Source organism: Pelobates fuscus, chromosome 8, assembly GCF_036172605.1.
Source record: "Pelobates fuscus isolate aPelFus1 chromosome 8, aPelFus1.pri, whole genome shotgun sequence".
Lineage (NCBI taxonomy): Eukaryota > Metazoa > Chordata > Amphibia > Anura > Pelobatidae > Pelobates > Pelobates fuscus.
In genome coordinates this window covers 87,223,796-87,238,352 of record NC_086324.1, presented here as the reverse complement: position 1 = coordinate 87,238,352, position 14,557 = coordinate 87,223,796, and positions in this window count along the sequence as shown.

The window sequence follows — 14,557 nt, the reverse complement described above, 5'->3', positions numbered from 1 at the left end:
CACACACTGCACCCTTCACACACTCTGCACCCCCCCCACACACATACACACACACAAAAAGACACTAACAGCACCCCTCACACACACACTGCACCCTTCACTCACACACTGTACCCCCCCCACACACACTGTACCCCTCACTCACACACACTGTACCCCTCACACACACTGTACCCCTCACACACACACACACACACACACTGAATCCCACATGTCACACACACTACTAGCCCTATCTGCTAGTATAGTCCCTTTCGGTTACTACAGCCTCCATCCTGGCAGACCCTAGGTAAGGTGCCAAACTGTTCTTAAATGAGAGCTCTAGTGGTTATTGTGCCTGGATTGTTCTCACCAGTGCCCCTCCCGAGATTAGTCTCTGGATCCACCACTGACTAGTGGTTGTCAATATGACAGCTATTAAAGGCGAATTTAACCCTCCAAGGTAAGCATTGCTTTTTCTGCTAAATAGCAGTGTTTACCTTGAAGTCCCCTAGGCGTTAGCAATCTGATGTAGCAATGATGACCCAGTACAATGGAAAACAAAATAAAGTGAGCCTTGCCTATCCCTTAAACTCTACTTCTATTATTAAATTGTCATATTACAGAATAAAGAAAGTACATAAACATTGTTTAGAATAATAATATTGCATTGCCATTGATAACTTTTTCCTTTTCTTCTCTATGAATAGGTAAAGAAAATGCACACTGTAATGTAACTGTTACATTTAAATTAAATATATTTAAAGGATCACTATAGTGTCAGGAAAACAAACTCATTTTCCTGACACTATATAATCCTTAGGTCCCTCCCTCCCTCAGGGCCCCCCTTCAGCCACTTACCTTTATCCAGCGCCGGGCTCCTTCGGCGCTGGTGACCTCTACTCCCCCTCTAACATTAGCTCCTGAGTGGAGGCGAATGCACATGCGTGGCCAGAGCCGCTCACGCATTAAAAATGCCCATAGGAAAGCATTTCTCAATGCTTTCCTATGGACGTTCTGTGTGCTCAATGCGATTTTCGCATTGAGCGTCGGAGAAGCGCCTCTAGCGGCTGTCAGGAAGACAGCCACAAGAGGCTGGATTAACCCTGCAATGTAAACATAGCAGTTTCTCTGAAGCTGCTATGTTTACAGCTGTAGGGTTAAAACCTGGGGGACCTGGCACCCAGACCACTTCAGTGAGCTGAAGTAGTCTGGGTGACTATAGTGGTCCTTTAACCCCTTAACGCCGTTACGACGTTCCATGCCGTCCCGCATTAAATGGGCTTTAAAGCCGCTGCGACGGCATGGAACGCCGTAACGGCTTTGAGCCCCTGGAGATGAGTTGTACTCACCTCCGCCGCGATCCTCTTCTGGGGGGCTGCCTGACAGCCCAGGCAGCCCCCCTCAGGCAAATGAGGCCCCCGGGGGCCATGTGATCGCTCTCAAAGAGCGATCACATGGCCCCCTATAGCTGGCTATTGTTCTGCCAGCAGGGGGACTGTTTGAAATATCAGACAGTCCCCCTGCTGGTGGGAAAGTAAAAAAAATAAAAATAAAACATGTGTAAAAATAAATTAAATATATTTTTATATATATATATATATATATATATATATATATATATATATATATATAATATGTATATATATTATATATATAATATATAAGCATATTATATATATGTAACGTCATACAAAGTGTATTTTAATATTAATATAAGTATATATATTAATATTAAAATACACTTAGAATGACGTTACATATATATAATATGTATATATATTATATATATAATAGCTGTACATATATATTATATATAAATACGTATAATTAAAATAATAAATAAATAAAATAATAAAATAAATAAATAAAATATTGAAACAAAATTTGATATAAATTATATATGCATATGTAATTTCATTCTAACTGTATTTTGTTAATAATATATATATATATATCGGTAACAAAATACACTTAGAATGACATTCTATATATATCTATCTATACATAAAATACAAATAACCGCAAATATATATATATATATATAGATAAATACATATAATTACATAAAAGATTACATTAGTATACACGTAGAATTTAAATACCTATAAATGCAGATATATTAAAATTCTACGTGTATATTTAAATAATCTTTTAACATAATTATGTGATTTGATTAATTAAAATTTGATTGACATTCCTGACAACACAGGGAGAAAGTGCAGAGAATTTAATTCACAAGCACTATATTTGACCCTGTAACTCTCCAAGACACCATAAAACCTGTACATAGGGGGTACTGTTTTACTCGGGAGACTTCGCTGAACTCAAATATTAGTGTTTCAAACTGGTAAATTGTATTACAGCGATGATATTGTAAGTAAAAGTGACGTTTTTTGAATTTTTATAAACGAACGGCACTTTTATGGACTACCGTATATACTCGAGTATAAGCCGACCCGAATATAAGCCGAGGCCCCTAATTTTACCCCAAAAAACTGGGAAAACTTATTGACTCGAGTATAAGACTAGGGTGGGATGCAGCAGCTGCTGGTAAATTTCTAAATAAAATTAGATCCTTAAAAAATTATATTAATTGAATATTTATTTACAGTGTGTGTATATAATGAATGCAGTGTGTGTATGAGAATGCAGAGTGTGTGTATGAGAATGCAGTGTGTGTGTATGAATGCAGTGTGTGTATGAGAATGCAGTGTGTGTGTATGAGAATGCAGTGTGTGTATGAGAATGCAGTGTGTATGAGTGCAGTGTGTGTATGAGTGCAGTGTGTATATGAATGCAGTGTGTGTATATGAATGCAGTGTGTGTGTATGAGAATGCTGTGTGTATGAGTGCAGTGTGTGTGTATGAGAATGCTGTGTATGAGTGCAGTGTGTGTATGAGTGCAGTGTGTGTATGAGTGTAGTGTGTGTATGAGTGCAGTGTGTGTATGAGTGCAGTGTGTGTGTATGAATGCTGTGTGTATGAGTGCAGTGTGTGTGTATGAGAATGCTGTGTGTATGAGTGCAGTGTGTGTGTATGAATGCAGTGTGTGTGTATGAATGCAGTGTGTGTGTGTGTGTATGAGTGCAGTGTGTGTGTATGAATGCAGTGTGTGTGTGTATGAGTGCAGTGTGTGTGTGTATGAGTGCAGTGTGTGTGTATGAATGCAGTGTGTGTATATGTGTGTGTAATGCAGAGTGTGATGCAGAGCCTTGGTGGGGGGTGGGCATTTTTATTTTTTATTATTTTAATATTTTTTTTGTTTCATTAAATTTTTTTATTATTATTATTATTTTATTTTATTATAATTTTTTATTTAATTATTATTTTTATTTTATTATTTTTATTATTTTTATTATTATTGCTATATATAAATTTTTTCGTCCCCCCTCCCTGCTTGCTAGCTGGCCAGGGAGGGGGGCTCTCCTTCCCTGGTGGTCCAGTGGATGGGCACTGTGTAGGAGGGGGCTGTGGGGGCTGCAGAGAGATGTTACTTACCTTTCCTGCAGCTCCTGTCAGCTCCTGTCAGCTCTCTATGCCTCAGCCACTCCTTGATGATGGTCCTCCAAAATGCATGTGGCAGTTCAGCTCATGAGAATTTAATCGACGGGAAAAAAATTGGACAAACAAAAAGGACGTCAATTAGTGTACTGCAAAATATGTGCATAATATAAATATTATGCCATGTTATCCTGAAATAGTTTGTCAACTTTCAACCTTTGTCTTCCAGCTCTGCAGCCTGGCACCGATCGCGAGGGTGCAGAGACTAATGAGAGGACGAGACCTAATGTCAGAGGGCAGAGCCTAGCACTGCACACCCCGCTGACCCGCCTCTATCTACAGTGCACCTGGGCGCTTTTCACCAAGCCATGTTCGTCTCTGAAATTCACCATACAGTCACACCCTAGACTAATCAAATTAATCCATCCAATCACATACCCCAAACTGGTCACATTTATCCATCCAATCACATACACCAAGCTTTAGGCTTGGGCGCCTTAAGGAAACTGGCCTTGAGGCAGCAGAGAGGGTAAATCCGTTCCTTATCATCAGTCATCTTTTCTTTCCCAACGATCATCTTTCTTTTTGGAGCCATGGGCAGAACTCCAAATTACGAATCAAATTAAACATGCTTGTCCAATGCGCAAGTCGTTTGTTTTGTGATTAGTTTATATGGTGGTTTGGAAATTGGAAGATTGGACAAATACCTGATAGGTGCAAATTCTGACAAATTGCAGTCTGCAACAAAATCAATCCCACACACTCACACTCACATGTTCTTACTCAAACAGCTAAACTATGTAAAACATAATTTTTCCAACACATATTTCACCACAATGACCTCAACATTTTAAACACTATATGACACCACAATTTATTGTGATACTTAGCCATATCATCACATGCACTATTTTGTATTTGGCACAGAGGATAAAATTTATTTTTTCCCTAAATCAAACATTTATGTTGTTGCATTATTCATTACTTTATCTGCTTACCTATTTCTGTATACTAATACACATGCAGGGCCGCCATCAGGGGGTGACAACCATAACGGTTGTCACGGGCCCAGTGGTCTTGGGGGGCCCGGACTGCTTTGGCAGTCCAGGGCCCCACAATTACTCTCTGCACCTATATATAGCGATGATCGCTATATATATAGGTGCAGCCGCGGGCCCCCGGCTCCCTATACTTGCAGAGGGGGCCCAGCGGACTGCAGCTGTACTTTACAGCATTTCCCTTGCTCTCACTCCCGCGAGACGTGCGGCCGTTAGAGCGTTGCCGTATAGGGAGCCAGGGGGCCCCACCATGCCACCGGACCACCAGGGATCATGGAATCTCCCCCATCCCTGGACCAGGTAAGAAACAGGGAGGGGGGAATAACAGTTATTACATTTACATTATTACTTTATATTCATACACTAGTAAACACACACACACACACACACAAACTGTATTCACTACACTAACACACACACTGCGTTCACTGCACTAACACAAACTCTGCATTCACTACACTAACACCCACACTGCATTCACTGCACTAACACACACTCTGCATTCACTACACTAACACACACTCAGCATTCACTACACTAACACACACACTGCATTCATTACACTAACACACACACTGCATACACTACACTAACACACACTCTGCATCCACAACACTGACACACACTCTGCATTCATTACAGTGACACACACACTGCATCCACTACATTAACACACACACTGCATTCACTACACTAAGACACACACTGCATCCACAACACTAACACACACTCTGCATTCATTACACTGACACACACTGCATTCTCTACACTAACACACACTCTGCATCCACTACACTGACACACACACACTGCATCCACTACACTGACACACACACACTGCATTCACTCCACTAACACACACACTGCATCCACAACACTAACACACACTGCATCCACTACACTAACACACACTGCATTAACACACACACTGCATTTATTACACTAACACACACACTGCATTCACTACACTGACACACACTGCATCCACTACGCTAACACACACTGCATCCACTACACTAACACACACTGCATCCACTACACTAACACACACATACTGCATTCACTACACTGACACACACACTGCATCCACTACACTAACACACACTGCATTCATTACACTAACACACACTGCATTCACTACGCTAACACGCACTATGCATTCACAACACTAACACACACTCTGCATTCATTACACTGACACACACACTGCATCCACTACATTAACACACATACTGCATTCACTACACTAACACACACACTACATTCACTACACTAACACACACTCTGCATCCACTACACTGACACACACACTTCATTCACTACACTAACACACACACTGCATCCACTACACTAACAGACACACTGCATTCACTGCACTGACATCCACACTGCATTCATTACACTAACACACACACATTCACTACACTGACACACATACTGCATCCACTACACTAGCACCAACTGCATTTATTACACTAACACACACACACATTATTCACTACACTGACACACATACTGCATCCACTACATTAACACACACACTGCATTCATTACACTAACACACACACTGCATTCACTACACTGACACACACACACTGCATCCACTACATTACACACACACTCTGAATTCAATACACTGACACACACTGCATCCACTACACTGACACACACTGCATCCACTACATTAACACGCACACTGCATTCACTGCACTGTCACACACACTGCATCCACTACACTAACACACACTCTGCATCCACAACACTAACACACACTCTACATTCATTACACTAACACACACTCTGCATTCACTACACTAACACACTGCATTTATTACACTGACACACACACTGCAGCCACTACACTAACACACACTCTGCATCCACAACACTAACACACACTCTACATTCATTACACTAACACACACTCTGCATTCACTACACTAACACACTGCATTTATTACACTGACACACACACTGCATCCACTACACTAACACACACTCTGCATCCACAACACTAACACACACTCTGCATTCATTACACTAACACACACACACTGCATTCATTACACTAACACACACTGCATTCACTACACTGACACACACTCTGCATTCACTACACTGACACACACACTGCATCCACTACACTGACACACATACACACACTGCATACACTACACTAACACCCACTCTGCATCCACAACACTAACACACACTCTGCATTCATTACACTAACGCACACACTGCATTCACTACACTGACATACACTCTGCATTCACTACACTGACACACACACATCATCCACTACACTGACACACACACTGCATCCACTACAATGACACACACACACTGCATTCACTACACTGACACACACACTGCATCCACTACACTGACACACACACTGCATTCACTACACTGACACACACACTGCATCCACTACACAAACACACGCACACACTGCATCCACTACACTAACACACCCACTGCATACACTACACTAACACACACTCTACATTCATTACACTAACACACACTCTGCATTCACTACACTAACACACTGCATTTATTACACTGACACACACACTGCATCCACTACACTAGCACACACTCTGCATCCACAACACTAACACACACTCTGCATCCACTACACTGACACACACTCTGCATTCATTGCACTGACACACACTGAATTTACTACACTGACACACACACTGCATCAACTACATTAACACACACTGCATTCATTACACTAACACACACACTGCATTCACTACACTGACACACACGCTGCATCCACTACACTAACACACACTGCATCCACTACAATAACACCCACTCTCCATTCACTACACTGACAAACACACTGCATCCACTACACTGACACACACTCTGCATCCACTACACTGACACACACCCTGCATTTACTACACTAACACACACACTGCATCCACAGTACTAGCACACACTGCATTCACTACATTAACACACACACTGCATCCACTACACTAAGAGACACACTGCATTCACTACACTAACATACACACTGCATTCATTACACTAACACACACACTGCATTCACTACACTGACACACACACTGCATCCACTACACTAGCACAAACTGCATTCATTACACTAACACACACACTGAATTCACTACACTGACACACACACACTGCATCCACTACATTAACACACACACTGCATTCATTACACTTACACACATACTGCATTCACTACACTGACACACACTGCATCCACTACATTAACACACACTGCATTCACTGCACTAACACGCACACTGCATTCACTACACTGACACACAATCTGCTTCCACTACACTGACACACACTGCATCTACTACATTAACACACACACTGCATTCATTACACTAACACACACACTGCATTCACTACACTGACACACACTCTGCATTCACTATACTGACACACACACTGCATCCACTACACTAACACATCCACTGCATCCACTACACTAACACACACTCTGTGTCCACAACACTAACACACACTCTACATTCATTACACTAACACGCACTCTGCATTCACTACACTAACACACTGCATTTATTACACTGACACACACTGCATCCACTACACTAACACACACACTCTGCATCCACAACACTAACACACACTCTGCATTCATTACACTAACACACACACTGCAGTCACTACACTGACACACACTCTGCATTCACTACACTGACACACACACTGCATCCACTACACTGACACACACACTGCATTCATTACACTAACACACACACTGCATTCATTACACTAACGGCCCTGTATACGTCATCATTGAGTACATACAATTTAAGTTTTGAAATGATGAAGCTTTGCTCGCCCAATACACAGTAAAACTGGTAGTCTTTTTGGTGCTCCTCGAGTTCAGTAGTTATGTACCTGCAAGAAAATCAAAAGAGTGCAAATCACGTGCAAACCAAACATTGATTTATATTAAAGCTACATGGGATCTTGCTCACTCTTAGCTTTTCCCCTTCATTTTGAATTAAGAGTATTGTTTTGGAGCAGATGCTAGTGGGGAATATGTTTCAGTATCCTGCCTAGAGCTCTATTAAGTCTTAATTCAACAGTGACTGCATGTCTTGCATAATCATAATATGCCTTCTAGTGAGGTCAACATATTATTTTAAAGGACTGTAGTATTTTATCTGTATGTATATCTACTATTAACTACTGTGTGAAACATATTTATTATGCATAGGAAAGATAACTTGAGAAATACATTTTCTTAATTAATATATAATTGTAGTAAGTTTTTGTACATGAGAAACTTATTTCTGCACCTGGATTATTTAAAGGATTCAATTTCAGAAAACATAAATGGTGTGCAAAAGACCAGGATTTTGACATTTAAGAAAGTTCTACATTTAAGCAATTGTGTCCGGACTACTGAATGAGATGATTATTTTAATACTTTTCTAATGTAGTAACATTAAAGTCAGACTATGTTCTGTTGTATAAGTGGGCTTAAAATAACTACAGTGAACATGAAAAAGAATCCACTGTGGAATTACCTATTCAGTCTGAAAAATACATTTTAACTCTTTCAAGAATAAAGGAACACTGTAGTCACCAAAACAACTTTAGCGTATGTGTTTGTGAGGGGTGCAGGCTGTGTGTGTGTGTAAGGGGTGCAGGGTGTGTATGCGTGAGGGTTGCAGGGTGTGTCTGTGTGTGAGAGGTGCAGTGTGTGAGGGGTACAGTGTGTGAGGGACACAGTGTGTGGGGGTGCAGTGTGTGTGATTGTGAGGAGTGCACTCTGTGTGATTGTGGGGCATGAGGTGTGTGTGATTATGAGGGATGCAGTGTGTGATTGTGAGGGGTGCAGTGTGTGTGATTGTGAGGGGTATAGTGTGTGTGGTTGTGAGGGGTGCAGTGTGTGTGATTGTTAGGGGTACAGTGTGTGTGGTTGTGAGGGTTTCAGTGTGTGATTGTGAGGGATGCAGGGATGTAGGCTAGGATTGGGGCTGACTGTTGCAGGGTCTTAGAGGGGAGCATTTTGAAAATATTATTATTATATGTAAATCTTTTTATTTTAATTAAAAACATTTTTAAGTGTCCCCCCTCCTCCCTGTTTTGTACCTGCTTCAAGGGAGGGGGGCAGCATATTCCATGGTGGTCTGGTTGCACTGTATTCCCTTGTGGTCCCGTGGTGCTCTAAGGGGTCCCCCAGTCTTCACCTCTGCGGCTCCTCTGGTTGAAAGCACTTCCCGCGAGTCCCGGCACCACGTGGAATCAAGTGAACCAACGCTCTGAAAGTCGGGACTCGGTTGCAGCACAAGAGGAGAAGACTGAGAGCCTTCTGCCCCCCTTCCTGCTGCACAGCTCTGCAAAGACCCGATCTCACTCACTGGGTCTGTGTGTTTGTAAGGAGCCCGAGCTCGCTGGGCCCCTTATGAGTGAAATTGTTTGGCGGCATATTTTCTCGTGGGGGAAGGGGAGGCAATTGCCCCATTGCCCCTCCCCCCTTGGATCCGCCACTGTTACATAGTTAGTTACATAGTTACATAGGCTGAAAAGAGACACGTGTCCAATTTCAGCCTTCCTCACATTCATTTTTTGCTGTTGATCCAAAAGAAGGAAAAAAAAAACAGTTTGAATCATTTCAATTTTGCAACAAACTAAGAAAAAAATCCCTTTTGACCCAATAATGGCAGTCAGGTTTATCCTTGGATCAAGAAGCTATTACCCTACAGTTGAAAAAATTATATACCGTATTTATCGGCGTATAACACGCACCGGCGTATAACACGCACCTCATTTTTAGAAAGAAATTCCAGGAAATTTCCCCCCCTCCCATAGTATTCCCCCCCCCCTCATCCCATAGTATTCCCCCCTCATCCCATAGTGTTCCCCCCCTCCCATAGTATTCTCCCCCCCCTCCCCTCCCATAGTATTCTCCCCCCTCCCCTCCCATAGTATTCTCCCCCCTCCCCTCCCATAGTATTCTCCCCTCCCCTCCCATAGTATTCTCCCCCCCTCCCATAGTATTCTCCCCTCCCCTCCCATAGTATTCTCCCCCCCTCCCCTCCCATAATATTCTCCCCCCTCCTCTCCCATAGTATTCTCCCCCTCCCCTCCCATAGTATTCTCCCCCTCTCCTCCCATAGTATTCTCCCCCTCCCCTCCCATAGTATTCTCCTTCCTCCCCTCCCATAGTATTCTCCCCCCTCCCCTCCCATAGTATTCTCCCCCCTCCCCTCCCATAGTATTCTCCCCCCTCCCCTCCCATAGTATTCTCCCCCCCTCCCATAGTATTCTCCCCCCTCCCATAGTATTCTCCCCCCTCCCCTCCCATAGTATTTTCCCCCTCCCCTCCCATTCTCCCCCCCCTCCCATAGTATTCTCCCCCCTCCCCTCCCATAGTGTACTTCCCCCCTCCCCTCCCCTCCCCTAGTGTACTTCCCCCCTCCCCTCCCATAGTGTACTTCCCCCCTCCCATAGTGTACTCCCCCCCCCTCCCCTCCCATAATGTACTTCCCTCCCCTCCCATAGTGTACTTACCCCTCCCCTCCCATAGTGTACTTCCCCTCCCATAATTACTTACCTGTCCTGAAGCGTGGGCCGGCTTCACAGCTTGCACCGCGGTACAGGAACTTTAATTTCATGTTCCGGTTTCCGGCGGGACTGAAAGGAAGTGTGCACACTATTGTGCACACTTCCTTTCAGTCCCGCCGGAAACCGGAACATGAAATTAAAGTTCCTGTACCGCGGTGCAAGCTGTGAAGCCGGCCCACGCTTCAGGACAGGTAAGTAATTATGGGATATCGGCGTATAACACGCACCCACGATTTTCCCCCTATTTTCAGGGGAAAAAAGTGCGTGTTATACGCCGATAAATACGGTAATTGAATATTCTGTTTTTGCAAGTATGCATCTAGTTGCTGTTTAAACATACGTACGGACTCTAATAAAACCACCTCTTCGGGCAGAGAATTCCACATCCTTATTGTTCTTACAGTAAAAAAAACCTTTCCTTTGCCTTCTTCCAGTCTAAATGCATGACCTCGTGTCCTATGTCCGGTTTGTGAATAGATTTCCACACAATGGTTTGTATTGGTCCCGGGTATATTTGTTTAATGTTATCATATCCCCTCTAAGGCAACGTTTTTCAAAACTAAAGAGGTTTAAATGTGTTAACCTTTCTGCCCGCCTTTGCACTCACTGCTCAATTATCTGCCATTTAGTAGTTATATTACTTTTGTTTATGTTTATGGAGCCTCAGCCACACCTTCCCTGGCATGTTAACTTACTCTAGATGTTTTTATATCCTGCTCTGTAAATTTAACTTTAATCACCCACAGGAGCCTACAGCAAGGTCTAGCAAGCTATTAACAGAGCACAAGATAACAAAATCTAAATTAAACAGACTGTGCAATAAAGGAAGTGTAAACTTTAGAAGACTCTTTACAAGGTAGTGTTTAGGAAGGCTATGTAAATCACATATGCAGGGTGGCTGTGCAAGTCACATATGCAGTGTGGTTAACACTATTGGAGCATTTACTAGGGTAAAACATATCGAGAGAGAGAGTATACTTACCTTCTTTGCACATCCTGATTGATCAACCATTTTCTAAAGATGCCTCTCTTACATATGTGTACATTTCACAACATTTTCATGATTCTTTGCATGTACAGTTAGACATAGTGACATGTGAAAACAGGGAAACATAGCATGTTTGCAATTTGCATTTTGTCTTTTTTTTCCTGCACAGCTTTGAAGCTGACACAAATTCATATAAAATAAAACAAGCTTCTCTTTCAGTTCAATAACATGAGGGCAGTGGAGTCTTATCCATAGGGGCACTTGAAGTAGTACTCAACCTGTTTTTATTTGGGTAAAAAAAAACATCTACAGTAGTTTAAAAAAACTAAAATTTATTTTTCTGGAGGGGAGGGTGGAAAGCTAAAAGAATATTTGTGAAAAAATTCTGTAATATGTTTCAGTTCAGCAGGGCCCCACCCCTCGCTTTGGTAGCAGTTTGAAGAAGCTACTTGAGATCATCTAGGCATGTTTAAAGGACCACTATAGTGCCAGGAAAACATTTTCCTGAAAACATTTTCCTGGCACTATTGTGCCCTGAGGGTGCCCCCACCCTCAGGGACCCCCTCCCGCCAGGCTGGATGGAGTGGAAGGGGTTAAAAACTTACCTCATTTTCCAGCGCCGGGCGGGGAGCTCTACTCCTCCTATCCTCCTCCTCTCCGCCTCCTCGGCTGAAAGCGCATGCGCGGCAGGAGCCGCACGCGCATTCAACCGGTCTCATAGGAAAGCATTTACAATGGACGCTTGTGTCTTCTCACTGTGATTTTCACAGTGAGAAGCACGCAAGCCCTCGAGCGGCTGTCAGTGAGACAGCCACTAGAGGCTGGCTTAACCCCAATATAAACATAGCAGTTTCTCTGAAACTGCTATGTTTATATAAAAAAAAGGTTAACCCTAGCTGGACCAGGCACCCAGACCACCTCATTAAGCTGAAGTGGTCTGGGTGCCTATAGTGATCCTTTAAAAAAAGGGACATGTTTGAAATTTGGCCTGTTTCAGCATGTCTTCCACATGTGTAGTGTGTTTTTAAGAAAGGATTTCAGGAATTATCCCCATTAAGTTGCCATTTGGTTAACAGAACTAGAAGCCCATGAGTAAATGCATGCTGTTGGTCTCTCTATTCAGTGGCCATCATTGGCTCATAGCACAATTACAGTGCTCACAGGAGAGAGAAGCAAGAAGCCATCTTGGAAGTATCAGTGAGAAAGCACAGCAGCAGCAGCCCCTGGCCCCTGCCAAAATAAATTTATAATAACTTATTATCTCCCCTATAGGCTTATCTCCCCTATAGCGTTCCGATTAAGTAAATAAACATTTTATATGTATAAAATGTAATGTATGGAGACTTGCATTAGAGGTTGAGTACATGAGGTTAAGTGGACACATTGTACAGTTAAGAGGATACTGTTTATAGATTTAAAGAGCGGAGTCAAATTCCAGGGGAGTCTGGCACACCACTATATTAAAACTTCACAAGCCACCAAGCCACCACTGGATCCATGACCTGCCAAGACTGGATTCTTGGAACCCATTTGTTAAATTAAAGATTTTTATGTATGTAGAAAAAGAAAAAAACAAAACATGTTATTATCATTGTTGAGAGGAGAAATAAACAGACTAAACTTATGCATAAACATCACATCAAATCCCCATACATCCTCAAGTCCATGATTACCATGATGGAAATTGCTGCAATGTGGTGATAGAGGAAACAAATATCAGTGTTTTGGGATTAAAATGAGACATTACATAAAATGAGGATTTTCTTTTTTTTTCTCTATCTTATGTATTGAACTGCACTGGATTTCAGCAAATGAGCATGCTGCTATAAAGCTATCAGCACTTAACCAGAAAAGCCGTACATTTCAGATATTTCATAGACACATTCCGCCCAAAGCAGCAGATATTTAAAGCTGCTTTCTGCGGGTTATGCTATACAGTCGCACAATTCCAATGCATAAACATTGAAAGGTTATCTTCTAAAAATGTTCATTGAATTCAGATGAAATACATTTTCTATCTACCAAAATGAAAAAAATAATTGCGCTCAATAAAAGATTTACCTAAGTGAGACAAGATATTTAACAGGGCTGCATAAAAATCTGGTAGGTCAAATGTTTAGAAAAAAAAGAAATTTAAAAAAAAAGATTTAAAAAACAAAACAGCGGTGCTGTTACACACAAAGCAAGAACCCAGTGGAAGAAATGTGCGTGGATCTCAGACTCTTTACTAACAAGGAGCCCTACCCAAATGAGCCAATTTTATTCTCTCACACCCTCACAGCATGATTGTATAACCGGCTGTTCATTTACTATTTATTTAATACTTGTTTTGATGGAACTTGGATAGACTAATAAATGCCGGATTTCCCTGGATCCATAATAACCTGGATTAGACCTCTATTCTAAATATCATCTTGTCCCA